We start from the raw sequence: 14623 nt of genomic DNA, 5'->3' as shown, positions 1-14623 counted from the left end.
CTTGAAGTGCAGGAGGATGAGGGGGATCTTATAGGTGTACAAGATCATGAGGGGAATAGATAGGGTAAACGTACAGAATCTTTTACCCAGAGTAGTGGAATCAAGAACCAGATGACATTAGGTTTAAGTGAAGGGGGAAAAGATTTAATAGGAACCTGGGGGCAACCGTTTCACACAGAGGGTGGTGGATATATGGAACGATCTGATTGAGAAAGGTGAGCAGGTTCCAAATACCTTCAGTGGCTCAGAATTTCCTGACGATTTAGAGTTGCTCCATTATTTCAGGTGGAGGAGACAATTGCTAAACATTTGTGGATTGTGTGCTTGCACACAGTGAAGTGATACAATGTTTTTTTGTCGATGTTTGTCGAGAGCATCTGCATGATAGAGGACTCTGTGATATAAAGGCTGTTCCCAGGGACACATGGAAAGACAAACAACAAATACTGCGGCAAGATCATCAATTGGAAGATAGAAGCACTTTGGTCTGCCTGAAAATTGTCGGTCTTTCCGTGGGAGGAGGTGTCTTTAGAAGCAAATCCTATCCACTGGCACATTCTGGACTGCAGGATTCATGCTGAAGGATTCAGTGAACCATAGAACCAAGATCTCTGTGGGGAAGAACTGCGGCAGTAGGCCCTGTCGTCATCTGAAGTGGCTGAGTCCTGAGTAACACCCTGTCAAATACTAATAAAGAGAAAAGATGTGTTGGATAATGCAACGATTATTCTGTTCAGTATTGGTCACCTTGCTATAGGAAAGATGTTGTTAAGGTGAATTACGAGGATGTTGCCAGGACTCAAGGGCCCGAGCTATAGGGAGAGGTTGAACAACTAGGACTTTATTCCTTGGAGCGCAGGAGGATGAGAGGTAATCTTATAGAGGTGTGTAAGATCATAAGAGGAATAGATAAGGCAAATTTAAGGTGAGAGGGGAAAGATTTAATAGGAACCCTGAGAGGCAACTTATTCCACACAATGGGTGGGTGGAACGAACAATCTGCCAGAGGAGGTAGTTGAGGCAGTTACTATCACAACATTTAAAAGGCATTTGTACTGGTGCATAGATAGGAATGGTTTAGGATAGGATATGCAAACAGGTGGGCCTACTGCGTATGGGCAGGGATACTTTGTAACTATGTCAGCACCGTAGGTGGCCGCTATTCGAAAAGCTTGGGTATGCAAGCAATGAATATTACTGTGCCTCGTCACATGTGACAATAAAGCATTCCATTCCGTTCCAACTAATTACCTGACATCCCCTTGTTCATGATCTTCTGGTTCATGAAGCAGTGACATTAACCGGGGTGACACTAACACTCAGCAGGCAGACTGTGCTCATCAGCAGGTTATTTCCTGTTTGGGGAAGCATGCAATGGGACCTTACAAGGGTCATTACACTTTTGCTTGCTTTCCTTGTATTATACACATAAAAGGATTAACATATGGATCATGGGGCCAACATTTTGAAGTTTGAGGATGAATGGAAACTTTACAATATTGTAAATAATGAAATTTGGAGTAGGCTGTAGGGAGACTGGTGAAATCGACAGTGGCAGAAACTATTTAATGCCCAGTAAGTGTGACGTAATGGAGTTGCAGGGAAGCAGCACTTGGAGGTAGGCTAATCTAAACAGTGTGTATCTGCGGAGCTGAATAACCGAGGGACTGGGTTGGACATTTATACAACATGGTGAATAAATTCAAAGGTTGGTCTTGAATGCAAGGGACTTTGAAAATCCAGGCAGTGAAAAATGCAATCAGGTGTACATGTGTGTGCGCCCCACGTAAATGGTGTGTATATGTGACTTATGTATATGTTTAGATGTCTGTGCATACTTGTGTGTGTGTGTGTGTGTGTGATTTATGTATATGTTTAGATGTCTGTGCATGTATGTGTGCGTGCACGCATGGGGTTTGGTGTGTGTGTGTATGTGTGGCTGGTATATGATAAGTAGGGGTGTCCAATAAATTACACACAAATGCACCTGTGCATGAGACCATCAACAACAGACTGGTCCCGCCAAGTTGCAGTACAGAACGCCACAGGAGATCCTTCTTCCCTGTGGCTATCAAACTGTACAAGTCCTCCCCCTTCTGCCGTGGGGAAGACTAACCCCCCTCCGCCCCCCCCCCCCCCCCCCCCCCCACCCCCCCCCCTACCCAATCTTTGCACACCCCCAATCCTTTCCACTCGTCACTTTAATTTCATGTTTCATGTATTTTGTGTTTTATGACTGTGGGCAGATCAATTTCCCTCCTGCGATCAATAAAGTTCTATCGTCTCGTATCGTATCGTAAAGGGCCCCATCACAGATGATTAATTTGACATTCCTGAAAGTGGTCACGCTAACCTTTAATAATAAATGCTTTGACCCCAACAGGCATCCCAGTAAATTGACCCTCAATGACTAGTCTGTGAGGTCATGGGGGACAGAAGGTGAAGGAGAAGAATTGATTGCATCTGGCAAGTGTGACACATTGAATGGCTGTCTTCCCTGCTGTAGGGTGCAATGACTTTAAGTTTCCATTCAGCAGTGACTGTATACATTAGAGAAGAATGGGAGCTGGTGGTCACTGTCGGCCTTGTGGAAGGTGACGTGTAGGGCTGCGGATGAGTGAGTTCCCTGTACAGTATAGTGATTTCACCAGCTGAACAAACGTGCAAGTATTCGGCTGAGAAAGGGGAGGATGGTAACTACATCACAGAGCAGTGTGTGGATTTTCTCTTTGGAGAGCAAAAAAAAATGCACTGATTTATCATGTGGCACGGTGTCGTTATTTCAAAGCTAGATCTCAATCACACAATCAACACTGGATACAAGTGGCGTTCCCACTGTATTATACGTCCCGGGGCAGTCCGTGGAGGCAGCAGCAGCCTGCCCTTGCTGAGAAAGGCGTCGAGGCGTGTTGCCAGGTCACAGCGGGCTCCTGGAGGATGCCTTGCTGACCTCCAACCGGTGACAGAGCATGAAGTGGAAACAATGGTCATATTTGGCTCTCATGCTGCCCTCCTCACAGCTAGGGATTGGAACTAATAGCTCCTGGTCACATGCAGCATTTCTTTGCAAAGGAGGTTTGCCAAGACGGCCAAGTGGCATAGCGGTAGAGTTACACATGCTTACAGCACCAGAGACCCCAGTTTGATCCAAACTACGGGGGCTGGCTGTACGGAGTTTGCACATTCTCCCTGTGACTGCTCCGGTTTCCTCCAACACTCCAAATGTGTACATGTTTGTAGGCTAATTGGATAGTACTAGTGTATGGGAGTGGTCGCTGGTCAACATGGATTCAGTGGGCTGAAGGGCCTGTTTCCTTGCTTATCTCTCAAGTCCAAGAGGATTACCAGAATGATGAATGGATTAAAGGGTATTCACTATGAGGAGGTGTTGGACGGACTTGGATTGTTTCCTCTGGAACATCGAAGGCTACGGGGAGACCCAAGACAAACATAAGTACATCCATAAAATAATGCAAGCCATAAATGAGTAGTCAAAACTTTTCTCAGGATAGAAATATCAGTGATTAGAGGGGATTAGTTAAAATCAGAGAGGGTAAATTCAGTGGAGATGCGTTAGAAAACATGTTTGGCAATAGAGCTTAGGTGCCTGGAATGTGCTGCCAGAGGTGGTGTGAGAAGCAGATACGATAGTGGTGTTTAATAGGCTTTTAGATACTTTAAGTACATGGTTATGCAAGGAATGGAGGGAAATGGATTACATGCTCGCAGAAGAGATTAGTTTAACTTGGCATCATATTAAGCACAGACATCAGAGGCTGAATGGTGTGTTCTTGTGCAGCGCTGTTCAATGTAACACATTGACCTTAAAGCCAATTAAATTTCACGTCTACCATCCCATAGCATTTAATTCATTGGTTCAGTTATCCAACACATTTAAAAAGAGGTTATCTGTTCATGTTTTTCACTGCTTGTGATGCACACATCACTTGCCACCATCCAACAAGGATAAGCTTTCTAAACCCATTACACACTGTGAAATATTTCGGGATGTGCCTTGGACACAAATGCAGTCTGGTAATGTAAAGCTAAATCGAGCCACTGGAAGAACTCAGTAGATCAGGCAACATCTGTGAAGGCAAGGTCTCGATCCAAAACGTCAACTATTCCACTGCATCCACAGATGCCGTCTGACCCACAAAATCTTCCAGCAGCTCATCTCTGTACCAGATTCTAGCACCTGCAGTCTCCTGTGTCTCTGTGCAATGCAAATATTTTCTTATTGGTAGGTTGTTTTGAGATACTTCATGCAGTTGAATGGCATCTCCGCATCGCTTGAAGCGCGTTTTCCTTTGCAATAAAACAATATCACAAACACTCCTCAAGAGACCCGTCGGGGAAGTGCAGAGGTTCATAAATCTGCTTGGATAAGCTTTATCACGGGGCCTGGGTTTGACAATACATGGAAATAAGGTCGTACAGTGTCAATTTGTTCTGAAAACGCACTTAAGATGTCTCTCAAACTTCACTGTTTACTTGTCTACTCCCCATTTAATTAACTGGATGTTACTAATTGTTTGTCTCATTGCTGACGCAGTTGCCTGGTGTCTAAAAACAATTTTTCAGTTGGTGCAGGGAAATCAAGTTCTTTTCATGGTTCTGAACATGCCACAGTATTGTCTGCTGTTGGCTGGAAGGAGATTGCAGACAGCCACATTAAGTTATGACTGGGCATCAATTCCTGCTTGCTTCATTTTCATGCTTCCATCCTCAGCAACTCTTGCTTCATTTCATTCCACACAGAGTCGGACTGAAATCTCACGATTACAGATATCCAGGGCTGCTCAAACATGGATCTCATAACTCTACACCATCATCACCCCTTTCCAATGGAATCATTACTCTTCTAGGAAGGATACACAGATTTGATTTATTCTTCATCTTATTGATGTGTGAAAATGGAATTGACCAAAATAATTGAAGTTCATATGATCAGTTCATACGTTCATAAATTCTAGGAGCAGAATAAGGCCATTCGGCCCATCAAGTCTATTCCGCCATCCAATTATGGCTGGCCTATCTTCCCCCTCAACCCCACTCTCCTGCCTTCTCACCATAACCCCTGATACCCATGCTAATGAAGAATCTGTGAATCTCCGCCTTAGAAATATCTATTGACGGCCTCCACAGCCTTCTGTGGCAATTAATTCCGTAGATTCACCAAATGTATCAATTTCAACTCTGACTAAAAATGTATAGATTTAAGGAGCATGATTTCTTATCATAATCAAAGAACGTGTGACTGGGGTACCATTTGTGCCTTAAACACAATTACCCTGGAGAATGTAATTTTCACTAACTGAAAATGAGTGGACAACACATTTATTACATTCCCTCTGAAATGTTGACTGAATCTATCCCTTGCAACTAACAATGGAAAAACATTTTAAGAAAATGTATGAAAAACTGAAAAAGATTTAGGGGATCTGTCCATTATAGTAAAAAAATCTAAATAATGTTGGCAATTATCAGTAAGGCCGAATAGACACAAAGTTATAGTTTCTGATCAATAATAGCAGCAGAGAATACACAAATTACAGTGCAAGATAAGCTGTCCAAATAACTGTGTTAAAGCAGCCAATGTTTTGTTGCCATTCGCTGCTAGTTTGCAATATAATCCACTGTAATGTTACTAAACATGGAAGTAAGGAATTGGCCATTTAAGTATATTCTTTCCACATACCTTGCATCATCTGTTCTGTTACAGATTTTTCTCAAAGCTCTTCAGTCCCAGAAGGAGATTTCTCTAGCGTTTCATCCTATTGGACATAAAAGGGGTTGAAATATCCAGCTGACACTTTCCAAAGGATAAAACAAAAATCAATCACATTTCCGTGCACCTGTTCTCCGAAGTAGGAGCGCGAGACACTCGTCTTCAGTTGCAGAGCAACAGATGCAGTTGGCGAGGGAGCACAAACAAAATAGGCTCCCCCTGCTTTTGTGTAAGTTTTTTACTCAGCTATCTGTGGCGACGAGTTCTTGGCAAAAGAAATTCCTCCCCATCTCCTTTCTTTTTTTTTCACTTAACTTTTGATTGATTTTTAAGAGATATATACAAAACCGTGCAACACCATCACCATAAATAAAACAAAATAAGAAAAACAGCAATCAAAATAAAAAAATAAGTAGATAGGGGGAAAAAAAAAAAGTAAATAAATAAAAAGTTGTAATAAGACTGTGTGGTTCACTTACCAAATTTAAAAAAGAAAAAAACATTACATTGATTAGTTATCCGGAGATAATTCAATATTCATACAAACATACCATCTAGTTCTATATAACACAATCTTCCCATATCTAGCTCGGCATTTATCTAATTGGTGTCATGGCTCAAATAAACGGTCCATTTTTCCCAGATCTTCTCAAATGAATTATCCTCCACTCCCCATCTCCTTTCTAAAGGGACATCCTTTTATTCCGAGGCTACGGCCTCTGATGCAGCGACATGTGACAAGTGCAGGAAACTTAGCAAGCGTTGTGGATACGGACCCTCTCTCAACTATTACTTCTTCCAGTGGGTTAATGACCAGGCCAGGGGAAGGGCAAGACTAACCGCATCCCAGGGCCCTGCTGCCTATTATCCATTTGCAAAACACAAAACAGGGAAATTACTTCTAATTTAATTGTTGTGGCTACTGGTGTGTTGGTCACAATGCCCAAATGCATTGAATGCAGATCCCTGCTGCTGCACCTTTCATATTCAGTTATTCTGTGCAGTGAGGAAGGAGGAACTGTCCTTGAAACGGTTCCATGTTAATTTAACCATTACATTTCATAGCTGTATACTGTCATTTTCTAAATCATTTTAATTAAAAGACCACCAAGTCCATTGAATTTCTTTCTCATAATGTTCTCTTAAGTCCTCCTCTACCTCTCTCAAAGACAGGCTTATAGCTCCATGGGGAGCCGTAGCTCTGGAGACCATCACCTACTCATGTTATGCATCCCATCAGTGACTTGATAGATTAATAATTGAAAACACACACACACACACACACACACACATACACACAAGAGAGAGCAATGAACAGAACTCTGCACAATTTGTTTCTCCATAATTAAGTCATGCATCTTGTTTCTCCCTCAAGGTTCTTGAGCTAGTCATCAATATTCTAAACATGCATATCTTATCCCTTTAGTAGACCCTTCACACTGGATGGTGGAGAGAGACAGAGAGAGAGAGAAACAAACACAACATTCTCAGTAAAAAACAAATTTGCTTCCTCCCAAAACACCGTACCACTGACCACATTTATACCCTCCACACTCTCATTGAAAAACATGTACACCAAGCGAAAAATGGGAAAATATTTGCCTGTTTTATTGACTTTGAGAAAGCATTTGACTCTATTTGGCATGAAGGGCTCTATTACAAACTCCTCGGCTGTGGTATTGGAGGAAAGGTATATGACCTTATCAAATCAATGTATCTGAATAATAAATGTGGCGTTAAAATTGGGGACAAACGCACTGATCTCTTCGCCCAGAGAAGAGGCGTCCGACAAGGCTGCAATCTGAGCCCGACACTGTTTAATGTATATATCAACGATTTGGGAGTAAAGTTGGACTAGAGCACAGAGCCGGGCCTCTGTCTTCTGGACGGAGAGGTAAAATCCCTGTTTTATGCGGATGACTTGGTTCTGCTGTCCCCCACAGAACAGGAACTGCAGCAACAGTTGGACCTACTTGATGAGTACTGCCAAAATTGGGCCCTGGCAGTAAATCTAAAGAAAACCAACATCATGATTTTTCAGAAAAGACCCAGATGTCAGGAAGATAAATACAAAGTTACTCTCAATGGTGCTGTTACCGAACACACTATGAGCTATACTTACCTTGGTCTAACTGTTTCAGCATCAGGGAGCTTCAATACGCAGTGAATGCACTAAAAGAGAAAGCTCGAAGAGCTCTGTATGCAATAAAAAGAAGATTCTACAACATCCAAATTCCAATTAAAATCTGGCTTAAAATATTTGACTGTAATCCAGCCTATTGCGCTATATGGTAGTGAAGTATGGGGTCCGCTCAGTCACCATAGTTATAGTAAATGGGAAAAACATACAACGGAGGCCCTGCATGCGGAATTTTGTCGGAACATCCTCCGTATCCAAAGGAAAACACCAACAAACGCATGTAGGGCGGAACTAGGCAGATACCCACTGATAATAAATATCCAGAAAAGAGCACTAAATTTTTGGAATCACCTTAAATCTAGCCCCCCAGATACCCTCCAGTTTAAAGCCCTTCAAACACAAGAGGGGAACCCAGAAAAGAGTTCCCTGTGTCAGTTGGTACTGAGACTAACTACCCCTATTCAGTTAAACCCTATCCAGTTAAACCCTGACCGGCCTCAGATCAATACTGACCCCCAATCACCAGTTAGAGTGAACCAAATTATCAAACAATGTAAAGAAACGTATTTGGAACATTGGGATAAAGAAACCAAAAGCCAAAGCAGATTAGAATGTTACTGTGCCCTAAAAAGTGATTATAAATTGGCAGACTATCTCTCAACTGTTAGAGACATAATGCAGAGACAGGCCCTCACCAAATACAGGTTAAGTGACCACTATTTGGCAGTTGAAAAAGGAAAACAGAAGAGATTCTGGCAACCAAGAGAAAACAGAATATATGCGGCCACTGTTCGACAGATGAGGTTGAAACAGAGGTGACTTCCTCCTAAAATGCAAAAAAATTGACAAAACAAGGAAAGCATACTTTGACAAACTCAGTGTGGCAACCCCTGATTTTAAAGAACTAGAGATACATCAAAACTAAGAATAATCCTTGGCGAAGGAAATACGGCACATCTTGGTGCACAATACGTAACAGCATGCCATAACCTGAGAGACGGTGAATGATCAACATGCACATATGTACGCACACACTAATTGACATTAACTGACACTAAGAAATTAATATTGAATTGCTAAACTTGCTATTGTGTTGTACTGCTTACAGCAGCAAGAACGTGTAGCAATCAATAAAGGGCTATAGGCCTATTGCGAATTTATGTACAGGGACATATCTATTCATGCACTGCATACTTGTATTTATACCTATGCATTTTAAATATGTATGTCATGTTTTATATAACAATGTATTTTTATCATGCCAATAAAGTTTTTTAATTGAAATTGAATTGAATTGAGAAAGAGAGAGAGAGAGACGGGGATGGGGAGAGAGAGAGAGAGAGAGAGGGAGAGAGAGAGAGAGAGAGAGAGAGAGAGAGAGACGGGGAGAGAGAGAGACGGGGAGAGAGAGAGAGAGAGCAGAGGAGAGAGAGAGAGAGACGGGAGAGAGGGGAGAGAGAGAGAGAGAGAGAGAGAGAGAGAGAGAGAGAGAGAGGGGAGAGAGAGAGAGGGAGAGAGAGAGAGAGAGAGAGAGAGAGAGAGAGAGAGAGAGAGAGAGAGAGAGTGGGGGAGAGAGAGAGAGAGAGAGAGAGCGAGGGTAAACGTGAGGGGGAGAAATGAGAAGGGGAAGATGGGGAGCCAATAGGGAGGCAAGGATGGGGAGGATTGAGAAGAGAGTTAATGATACTGAGCGATTGGTGAGGAGAGTGAGCAAGATAGAGATAGTTGGGAGAAAGAGGGACAGTGAGAAGAGAGAATTGTAAAGACCAATTAATACTAATGAAGGAAATGCAAGGAGATAAGGACAGAAACAGACATCAGCAAAGGTATATAGTGATATATTGACTTTTCAAAACTACGGAAGATATAATGTGAGGGCCATGAGTATTAGAGGATCTAAGAATAGTTGAAAGTTGTTTACAAGCAAAATTATTTTGAGACTATTTGCACAAATCATTGAGAGTTTGTGTTATAGAGTCATAGAGTCATTCAGGACTGAAACAGGCCCCTCAGCCCAGCTTCACCATCCACACTGGTCGCACCTGGCTGCATTTGGCCCATATCCCCCTCAACCTTTCCTATCCATGGACCTGTCCAAATGTCTTTTAAATGTTGTGATAGTTTCTGCCTCAACAACATCTTCTGGCACCTTGTTCCATGTAGCCACCACCCCCTGTATGAAAACATTTAAAAGACATTTGGACAGGTCCATGGATAGGAAAGGTTGAGGGGGATATGATTCCTCAGATTCCCTCAGATTCCTGTTAAATCTTTCCCCTCTCACCTTAAACTTATGTCCTGCGATGGGGGCACCTTGGTCGGCATGGGCAAGCAAGGCCGAACGTTGATTCCCCTACTCTGGGTAAAATGTGTATCTACCCTATCTATTCCACTCAAGATCTTATACACCTCTATAAGATCATCTCTCATATTTCCTTGCGCTGAAGAATATAGTCCAAGCCTGCCCAACCTCTCCATATAGTTCAGACCAAAACTGATCACAAATCTCCAACTGTGGCCTCACCAGCGCCTTGTATAGCAGTAACAAAATATCCCAACTTCTACACTCAAACTCCTGACTGATGAAGGACAATGTGCCGAAAGCCATCTTGACCACCTTATCGACCTGTGACGCCACTTTCAAGGAACTATGTACCTGCACTCCTCGTTCCTCTGCTCTGCAACACTCCCCAGAACCTTGCTTATATACTGTGAAGGCCCTGCCCTGGCTCGGCTTCCCAAAATGCAACACCTCACATTTATCTGCATTCAACCCCATTAACCATTCCTCTGACCACATGACCAACTGATCAAGATCCTGCTTGATCTACTGTATGGCTGAAACCTTTGATTACTATCTTTGCTATCTACAATATTATCCACTTTAAAGTCATCTGCAAACTTACTAACAATCCCTTCTACTTTCTCATCCAAATCATGGACATAAACACATACAGCAGTGGGCACATCTCCAATCCTTGAGGCACACCACTAGTCACACGCTTCCAGTCTGAAAAACGACCTTCCACCATCACTCTCTGCTTCCTTCCATGAAGCCAATTCTCTATCCAGTCAGCTAGCTCTCCCTGGATCCCAAGCGATCTAACATTCCAGAGCAGCCAACCATGTAGAACCTTGTCAAATGCAAATGTTCAAGGAAGGCATGATGGCACATCGTTAAAGTTGCTGCCTCACAGTGCCAGAGATCCGGGTTCGATCCCGACTACGGTTGTTTGTCTGCGTGGGTTTTCCCCAGCAGCTCCGGCTTCCTCCCAAAGACATACAGGTATGTTGGTTAATTATCGTGGTAATATTGTAAATTGTCACCAGTGTGTGTGTAGGGTAGTGTTAATATGCGGGGATCGCTGGTCGGCGCGGACGCGGTGGGCCGAAGGGCCGGTTTATGCGCTGTATCTTTAAACTAAGTGGAAAAAATAAAAGAAGAAAACTAGTGGGGAACAGGAAGATGAGAACAAGGTGACAAATCCTGCAAAGGTAGAGTTATTGGCTAAAGTTTACAGTTGATATTTTAATAAAGCTATTGCTGATGCTTGAGCAGTTTTATTACTGTAGTTTCAGCTTACAACGTTGCAGCTGAAAGCTTCTGGAATCAATCACCCAGGGTGACAAGTTTCTCCGCTAAGATGTGGATGGGCAACGCTCCTAAATATTGATGATTAATTTTCTGATACTGTAACAATGCAGCATCTACACCTGTTCTACTTTCCTACCCTATGTAAAAGCTAAAATAATTTCATTCCGTTGGGAAAAGCAAGCAGCAGTTAGAAAGGGATGTAATTAAATATAGACACAAAATGCTGGAGTAACTCAGCGGGACAGGCGGCATCTCTGGAGAGAAGGAATGGGTGACGTTTCAGGTCGAGACCCTTCTTTAGGCTGAGAGTCAGGGGAGAGGGAGATGGAGATATGGAAGGGTAAGGTGTGAAAACACAAATCAAAGAGGACGATGAAGGAAATGTTGAATGGTACAGGGTTAGCTGAGGGGAAGGTGACAACGAGGCATACAATCAGAAATATTTATCAGGAGGACAGTGGAACTAGTTAGAGAACTAGGATAGGGGAAGGATGGAGTGAGAGAGGGAAAGCGAGGGTTAGTTGAAGTTAGTGAAATCAAGAGTCACACCACTGAGTTGAAAACTGCCCAAGCGAAATATGAGGTGCTATTCCTCCAATTTGTGTTGGATTAAATAAATTGTCCATTATTTCTTCACACCGATTCAGCAATCAAAACATAATTGTGTTTAAACCAAGTATGGTTTACGTTCCAGAAAGGCAAACATGTATTTGTAATGTTCAGGTCTACTTCACCTTCAGTATTGTTTTAAGCTGGCTCAATTCTACTCTGTTCCTGCCTTTGCCTCGAAGTGCACAATGTCAATCTAACTCACGCATCAGCTTCAGAGCACCACATCCACTTTAGGTTCATCATAAATTGAACCTTCGATTTAAGTCTTAACTTTGGGGGAAAGTGGCAAAAAAGGGAAGAGTACAAATGTCCAGAACCAGGGGCCACAGTTTAAGAATAAGGGGTAAGCCATTTAGAACGGAGACGAGGAAACACTTCTTCTCACAAAGAAGGTACACAAAAATGCTGGAGAAACTCAGCGGGTGCAGCAGCATCTATGGAGCGAAGGAGATAGGCAACGTTTCGGGCCGAAACCCTTCTTGTGAGTGTGTGGAATTCTCTGCCTCAGAGGGTGATGGAGGCCGGTTCTCTGGATGCTTTCAAGAGAGAGCTGGATAGAGCTCTTAAAAATAGCAGAGTCAGGGGATATGGGGAGAAGGCAGGAACGGGGTACTGATTGGGGATGATCAGCCATGATCACATTGAATGGCGGTGCTGGCTCGAAGGGCCGAATGGCCTCCTCTTGCACCTATTGTCTATTGTTTTGTCAAACGTTTACACTCCGTCCACCAAAGGTGTCTGGATCTGCCGGTTTCAAACCATTTTATTTCCCCTTCCCATTCCTGTACTGACCCCCTTCTCTCCCCTGTGACCACCCCCCTCCTGGATGCAGACCCATTTCTCCCATTATCCCGCCCGCTTTCTCCTGTCCTTTTTCACTGTATCCAATCCCTGGCCTGTCATTTCATATCTCTTATCACTGTATCTCACACAAAATGTTGTCCCCTTTTCACCTCTGGCCTTTCTCCACCTATCTGCCAATCAACCCCCTCACACGTATCCACCTATCACTTGCCTGGCTTTGTCCTGTCCCACCTCTACTCCAGCTTTCTCCTCCTTTCTACATTCAGTCTGAAGAAAGGTCCTGACCCTAAACATCACATCCACATTCTCTAGAGATGCTATCTGACCTGCTGAGTTCCTCCAGCACTTTGTGTACATTAGCTCATTCTAACTGCTGCCGTTCCTTATGTCTACAAAGTTTGCAATGCCTACACCCTGACTATACTAACCTGGCAGAGTCTACCTACCTTCTTGATGTAGGAGGGAATCCAAATAAGAATCCCAAGGCTAATTTCTGGGATGAGAGGATTGTTCTATCAAGCAAGACTAGATAGTTTGTGTCTACATTTCCTGGAGTTTAGATGAATCAGAGGTGACCTTACTCAAACATATGAGAAAGTAAGCAGGCCTGACAGGGTAAAGGTTGAGATGTTTTCACCCATGGGATAGATGTACAAGGTGCTGGTCTTTAATGTTGAGCTGCATGGGAACTTCTTTTCTCAGAAGGGGTGTGAATCCCTTCAATTCTCTGCCCCCGAGGGCGGTGGAGGGCGGATCATCACATATATTAAAGGAGGAAATAGGTAAATATTTGAAAGATCGAAGAATTGAAGGTTTTGTGCCACTGGCATAGAAGGAGGCCATCATAGATCAGCCATGATCATAGTGAATGGCAGGGCAGGCTTGAGGGGCCGAGTGGCCTACTCCTGCTTCTACTTTCTGTAATAGCTAGACTAGGATGTCTGGTTGCCTCCTGCCAACTGCCCCTGCTACAGGGGAAAGGTTTGGCCTGTTCAGTTCAGCAGATTGTGGCCCAGGGATATTGCAGCAACCCGAGTCTGGGCAGCACTCACTGCACTGTCCATACCCACCAATGGATCCTGTTCAGTTCCACCGTCTGTATAACTTGTTATCACCTATCCCCCAGCCAACAATGAAGCATTGTGGGCTCCACATTTCCTTGATCATCGTTGCTTTCTGCATATCTTCCATTCATTTTCCCTAAGTACCATCTACATCTCTCATTCCCCTTTACCCTGACTCTCAGCCTGAAGGGGCTCGACCCAAAACATCACCCATTCCTTTTCTCCAGAGATGCTGCCTGACCCGCTGAGTGACTCCAGTTTTTGCGTCAGCATCTGCAATTCCTCCCTACACAATGAAGAAAGCCCCGCGGTTAATATTCTAAACTGGCCAGAGGACACAACTTCCTTCTCCCGGCCTTCAAACTCTCAACACTTGCTTCACTCTGGAACACAGCATTTTGGTCGACATTGCCACTCTGAATTTGAAGTCAGAAATTATTCAGACATAGTTACTCTTGCTTTACATCTTGAAATACATTACACAAGCCAAAGTCGACTTGTATTGTTTGAAATATCTGAAAGTGACATGTTGCTGGGGGAATATAGCAAGGTGGATTGCTTTTAACCAAAACAGGAATGATTTAAGCTCTTGGTAATAACAGGCACAGTAGTACTGGAAGCAGGGAATGCTCTAATCTTGCAGAATAAGATTCACTAATTCAAACTGAAGGTCAAGC

At 43.3% G+C, this 14623-nt stretch overlaps 1 protein-coding gene across 3 annotated transcripts in view; it reads right to left on the bottom strand.

Moving 5' to 3' along the window:
- The window catches only part of LOC129705222 (RNA-binding Raly-like protein), a 546381-nt gene extending 540604 nt beyond the window's left edge, over positions 1-5777 (bottom strand). Inside the window, exon 1 of one of the 3 annotated variants that reach the window (XM_055648693.1) lies at positions 5702-5777. The gene's annotated coding sequence lies outside the window, so the exon portion shown is untranslated. The remainder of the gene's footprint in view (positions 1-5701) is intronic. The other 2 variants (XM_055648694.1, XM_055648695.1) reach the window with 2 other exon arrangements.
- Positions 5778-14623: the final 8846 nt, after the last annotated feature.

This window comes from Leucoraja erinacea, chromosome 17 (genome assembly GCF_028641065.1).
Source record: "Leucoraja erinacea ecotype New England chromosome 17, Leri_hhj_1, whole genome shotgun sequence".
Taxonomy (NCBI): domain Eukaryota; kingdom Metazoa; phylum Chordata; class Chondrichthyes; order Rajiformes; family Rajidae; genus Leucoraja; species Leucoraja erinaceus.
Note: the sequence above shows the minus strand (reverse complement) of the source record. Positions and strands in the feature narration are given on the sequence as shown.